Raw genomic sequence first — 6,000 nt, forward strand, 5'->3', positions numbered from 1 at the left:
CTTGTCTAAGGGCTGGGCATCCAGGCCAAGGGTCTGTGCCCCATGCAGTGTGTGCCATGGGGCCTGTCTGTGCCTGTGAAAGGATGTGCTGTGTGTGGGGCTTTGTCCTCTGGGATTGGGCTGTGGACCTGGCTGGGGGAACGGGGAGTGGCCTGGAGATGGACGGAAGCAGGTCAGGACGGAAGCAGGTCAGGGTTGCTTCCCTCCAGGGTTAAGAACTAGGTCCACCAGGAGAGAAGCGGACGGAGTTGTGGGGCAGGAGTGTACCCATGCTTCTTGGTTTGAAGTGGGAGCTGCTGGTCTTGGGCACAGATGCAGGTCTAGAGTCCTCACAGGTCCAGGCTGTTAAAACGGCCTGTTCCTGGGTAGGAACCTGGGTGCCACCTGTTTGTTTTCTGCTGGACGGAGAGTGTGAGTGCCTCATCTCCTCTGTGCTGTCTGGTCCCAGCCCTCCCCAGTGCCTCCAGGACCCCAGAGCAGTGCTGCTTTGGCCACTCCTCATTGCTGCCCCTTCCCTCCCCGCCACACCCCATCTATCCCAGACGACCCTTGTCTCTCATCCTTGGGGGCTAGAATAGGTTCTCTGGGTTTCCTGCTTGCTCACCCCTTTCCTGCCTCCCGGTGTTAAAACTGGTAATGGCTCATGGGTCATACCTCTCCACTGAGGACACTACTAGTGTGGCTCTGGGCATGGACCAGGACTTCTCTGTGCCTCTTGGTAGAAGTCCATGGGTTAAAGGAAGCAAAGAGCTGAGCAGGGGCTGCGCATGGCAAGTGCCTGGTAGACTGTGTACTGTCTTCTAGAAGGTACACAGTTGCATGCGGTGACACGTGTGCATATGCACGCATATGTACTTAGACCATCTCATCCCAGATATCCCACATGCCCCACTTGACAGATGAAGTCACTAAGTCTGCTGTGGGCAAAGATTCTCCACTGCCCCTGCGTTGGCCTGTTTTCCTGCATACCTGCCATGTGCTAGCCAACATTCCATGGATTAAGGATCTGGCATTGAAAAGACCCCTCCCTGGTCCCTACTGTTCTGGAGACCATGTCCTGAGACAGTGACCTGCTCTCTGTCACCACACCAGATTTCTGTGGCCAAGGGCATCTGCCTCCAGAGGTCCTGTTTTGGGACAAGACCCTGCCTCCAAGGGCTGCCTTTGCTTGCCAGACAGAGATTGGGATAGAGGAGGCCCTGCCTCCAGCTTTCCTTAGTCCACAGATGTGAACCTGACCTTTTTCCTGATAGAAACCTGTCTTGCTTGGACTCTTGGAGTAGCCTCTACTCTTGCCCCACTTGGGTCTGTTCTTGACCCAGATAAAGAGGCAGCCTTTTGGAACTAAGTCAAGTGGCTCTAAGTCTGCTGAGAACCCTCCCATGGTTCTCTGACTGGAAATGAGAAGCAGGCCCTTGGCCACGGCTGCCTAAGCTGGCCTCCACCCTACCAGGCGGTGTGCCTCAGAGCATCTGTACTTGCTGTTCCTCCCCCTGGAAGGTGCTTCCCACCTGCTAAATGTCACCTAAACCTGAGTTGTTTTCCTGACCTGTCCGTTAGAAGTTGTAGCTTTTCCTCCATCTTGAGGTTATTTTTGTCCATAGAACTGATGGCCGTCTAATGCACATGCCCGTGCTGGTGAGCCACAGTGGGGTCCAGGGCCCCAGTGTTTGGATGGTGCTCGGTAGGTACTGGTCGTTGAAGAAATGTGTGAGGCTCATAGCTGTGAGCCCTCTGCTCATCCCCCTCGTGCTGTCTCTGTCTGTCCGCCCCAGAGTCCTCAGTCCACATGGAGTCCTGCTAGCTGCTGGCATCTTCAATAGAAGTACTTGAATCCTCCCACATGTGGCCTCTCCTGACCTCAGTGTCTGCGACTTGGGCTGTGGGTGTCATCGAGGGGGCTGGGCTGGGGAGGCAACACCAGGCATCTGGATGCCACTGGCCTGCTAGAACCAGAAGGGTGGGTGGAGGGAGCAGTTCTCCACTGAGTCCCCAGTGCTTGCGGACTCAAAGGCGTGGTGTCCTCTCCCCAGGCCTCAGCTTCCCATCTCCAAGTTCTCCAAGAGAACATGTTGAGGTGTGACTGGCATGGGGCTATCTATTCAAAGCTTTTTCTTACAAGTGACTGTGTGTTCACGTGGAAATTGGAAAACAGGGTAAAGGTGAGATAAAAACTGAACCTCGGGGCATCTGGGTGGCATGAGATAGAGCCCTGTGTGGGGCTCTGTGCTGAGCATGAAGCCTGCTTTGGATTCCCCCCCCCACCGCCCAGCCCCTCCAGCTGCATACTCAAAAAAAGAAAAAACCCTCAAAAACCCAGACACATCACAGTAATAATGCTGAAAGACAAGGGAAAATCTGGAAAGCAGCAAGAGAAAGATGACTCACAGCAAGGGAACCCCAAGACCAACACTGACTTCCCAGCAGACAGTGCAGTCAGGAGGACTGGTACGGAGAGACCACCCCACCCCCTCAGCTCCGACCACACAGACCACATGGGGACCAGTTCAGCAACATCTGTACAAACGACAGATGAATATACCCTTTGGCACAGTACCGTCACTGCTGAGATTTGCTCTAAAGATCTGTTCCCTTGTGGGCCACATGGCCCACGTCTAAAGGTTATTCATTGCAGTGTTGTTGGTCAATGCCAACAGGACATGCTATAGAAATCGGGGCACGTGTGTATGATGGGGTGCTCAGCGGCGAAGAGCAGGGAGGTGCTGCTGTGCGCAGACTTCCAAGACTTTCGGGGCAACCAACCCGCAAGGAGCGGGGGTGCCCGGGGGGCTCCGTTGCTTCAGTCGGTTTAGCATCTGGCGCAATTTCGGCTCAGGTCTCGGGGTGGTGAGACTGAGCCCTGCATCCAGATTCGCGCTTGGTGCGGACTTCTGCTTGGGATTCTCTCTCACCCTCTGCACACTACCCCCACAACAGATAAAATCTTAAAGAAAATCTTAAAGAAAAAGCAAGGAGCAGCAAGCTGCGTACAAGACACTGTGTGCCATGCGAAAATAAAAGGGAGTGGGCTTAATAGAATACATATTTAAATTTGATCGCGCTCCTGTGGAACTTCTTTGGAAAAATATACATGAACCTAGTAACAGTGTTTGTCCGTGGTGAAGGGAACAGGGTCTCGGAGAGACAGGAACGAGAGGGAGCTGTTTCTTTGTAGAAACTTTTTTTTTTTTTTTTTTAAGATTTTATTTATTTATTTGGCAGAGAGATCCCTGTTGAGCAGAGAGTCTGATGCAGGGCTCCATCCTGAGATCAAGCCTGAGACCCTGGGATCATGACTTGAGCTGAAAGCAGAGGCTTTAACCCACTGAGCCACCTAGGTGCCCCCTTTTTTTTTTTTTTTTTAAGATTTTGTTTATTTATTTGAGAGAGAGCAAGCAGGGGGAGGGGCAGAAGGAGAGGGAGAGCAAGCTTCCTGCTGTGCAGGGAGCCCAACGCAGGGCTTGATCCCAGGACCCGAAGGTCGTGACCTGGGCCAAAGGCAGATGCTTAACATACTGAACCACCAAGGTGCTTCCCTTTGTAGAAACCTTTACCTAAAAAAAATATTAAGAATTTGCTTTTTGAAGGAGTTACATTCACGAGGTATCCTAAGCTCTCCTTCTTTGAGGCAATTAGTATTCCTGGTTCCAGTGCGCTCTTCCAGAAGCATTAAAATCACATGCAAGCAAGTAACACATATCCTATTTTATTTTATGTTTTATTTATTTGTCAGAGAGAGAGGGAGTGAGAGAGCATGCACAAGCAGGGGGAGCAAGAGAGGGAGAAGCAGGCTCCTGGCTGAGCAAGGAGCCTGATGCGGGGTTTGATCGCAGGACCCTAGAATCATGACCTGAGCGGAAGGCAGATACTTAACGGACTGAGTCATCCAAGCTTCCCAACGTATATCCCATTTTTTTAATTTTTTTAAAGACATATTTATTTATTTGACAGAGAGAACACAAGTAGGCAAAGTGGCAGGCAGAGGGAGAGGGAGAAGCAGGCTTTCCACCTAGCAGGGAGCCCGATATGGGGCTTGATCCCAGGACCTTGGGATCATGACCTGAGCAGAAGGCAGCCACTAAGTCAACTGAGGCACCTAGGGGCCCAACATATATCCTATTTTATTATTTTAAAAGATTTTATTTATTTGACAGAGAGAGAGAAATCACAAGTAGGCAGAGAAGCAGGCAGAGCGGGAGGGAGAAGCACAAGAGAAGGGGAAGCAGGCTCCTAAGCAGAGAGCCTGATTCGGGGCTCAATCCCAGGACCCCGGGATCATGACCTAAGCTGAAGGCTTAACCCACTGAGCCACCCAGGCGCCCCTGGTATCCTATTTTAAACAAAAATTTTGGGATGCCTCCCCCAACTTGTGCCGTCTCTCTCTCTCTCTCTGACAAATAAAATCTCTTTTAAGATTTTCTTTTTTATTATTTATTTAACAGAGAGAGACAGTGAGAGAGGAAACACAAGCAAGAGAGGAGGGAGAGGGAGAAGCAGAAATCCCAACTGAGCAAGGAACCCAATGTGGAACCCTGAGACCATGACCTGAGCCCAAGGCAGACGCTTAACAACGGAGCAACCCAGGTGCCCCAGATAAATAAAATATTTAAAAATATAAACAAAAATAAAAAAAATTAACATGGGGCACCTGGGTGGTTCAGTCAGTTAAGCATCCAACTTTTGGTTTGGTCTCAGGACATGGTCTCACGAATTGTGGGGCTGTGCGCCCCCATGGGGCTCCACGCTCAGTGGGGAGTCTGCTTGAGGATTCTTTCTCCCTCTGGCCCTTCCCCACTCACACTTTCTCTCAAATAAAATAAATGTATTTTTAAAATTAACAGAAATGGTAGCATGTCGTATGCACTGTTTGCATGCTGCTTTTTGTTCACTTACTCTAGTTTGGAGACCAGCCCGTACTCACACATAATGAGTTTCTTCAGATTTTAAAAATTCTGCAATACAGGGGTGCCTGGCTGGCTGGCTTGGTGGAGCGTGCAAGTCTTGATCTCAGGATTGAGTTCAAACCTTGTGCTGGGTGTAGAGGTCACTTAAAAATAAAAATCGTTAAAAAGGGGTGCCTGGGTGACTCAGTTGGTTAAGCATCTGCCTTCGGCTCAAGTCATGATCCTCGAGTCCTGGCTCTGTACTCAGCAGGAAGTCTGCTTCTCCCCCTCCCTCTGCTCCTTTCCCCCGTCTGTGCTCCCTCGCTCTCTCAAATAAACAAATAAATAATCTTTTAAAAAATTAACACATAGTACTACTTGTTTTGGGGTACAAGTCTATGATTCAACAGTCTTAAACAACATAGCACATATCCTCCCCAGTGTCCATCACCCAGCCACCCCATCCCTCCCACCCACCTCCACTCCAGCAACCCTCAGTTTGTTTCCAGAGATTGAGTCTTTTATGGTTTGTCTCCCTCTCTGGTTTTGTCTTATTTCATTTTTCCCTCCCTTCCCCTATGATCCTCTGTCTTGTTTCTCAAATTCCTCTTATCAGAGAGATTATATGATAATTGTCTTTCTCCGATTGACTTCTTTCACTTAGCATGATATCCTCCAGTTCCATCCACATCGTTGCAAATGGCAAGATTTGGGGGGTTTTTGATGGCTGCATAGTATTCCATTGTATATATATACACCACATATTCCTTATCCAATAAATAAATATATGTATATATATGGAAAAATACAGTATATATACAGAAAATAATTATAAAGCAAGCTCCACCCAATAGACAGGCCTACCAAGTCCTCAGAAGCCCTCCTGGGTTCCTCGTGGGCTTAAGGTCACCAGAATCCCCAGCTTTACAGAAACAATCTTTTTTTTTTTTTAAGATTTTTTATTTATTTATTTGTCAGAGAGAGAGCGAGCGAGAGCAAGCACAGGCAGACAGAGTGGAAGGCAGAGTCAGAGGGAGAAGCAGGCTCCCCGCGGAGCAAGGAGCCCGATGTGGGACTCGATCCCAGCGTCCTGGGATCGAGTCCCACATCGGGCTCC

This window comes from Mustela nigripes, chromosome 17 (assembly GCF_022355385.1).
Source record: "Mustela nigripes isolate SB6536 chromosome 17, MUSNIG.SB6536, whole genome shotgun sequence".
Taxonomy (NCBI): Eukaryota; Metazoa; Chordata; class Mammalia; order Carnivora; family Mustelidae; genus Mustela; species Mustela nigripes.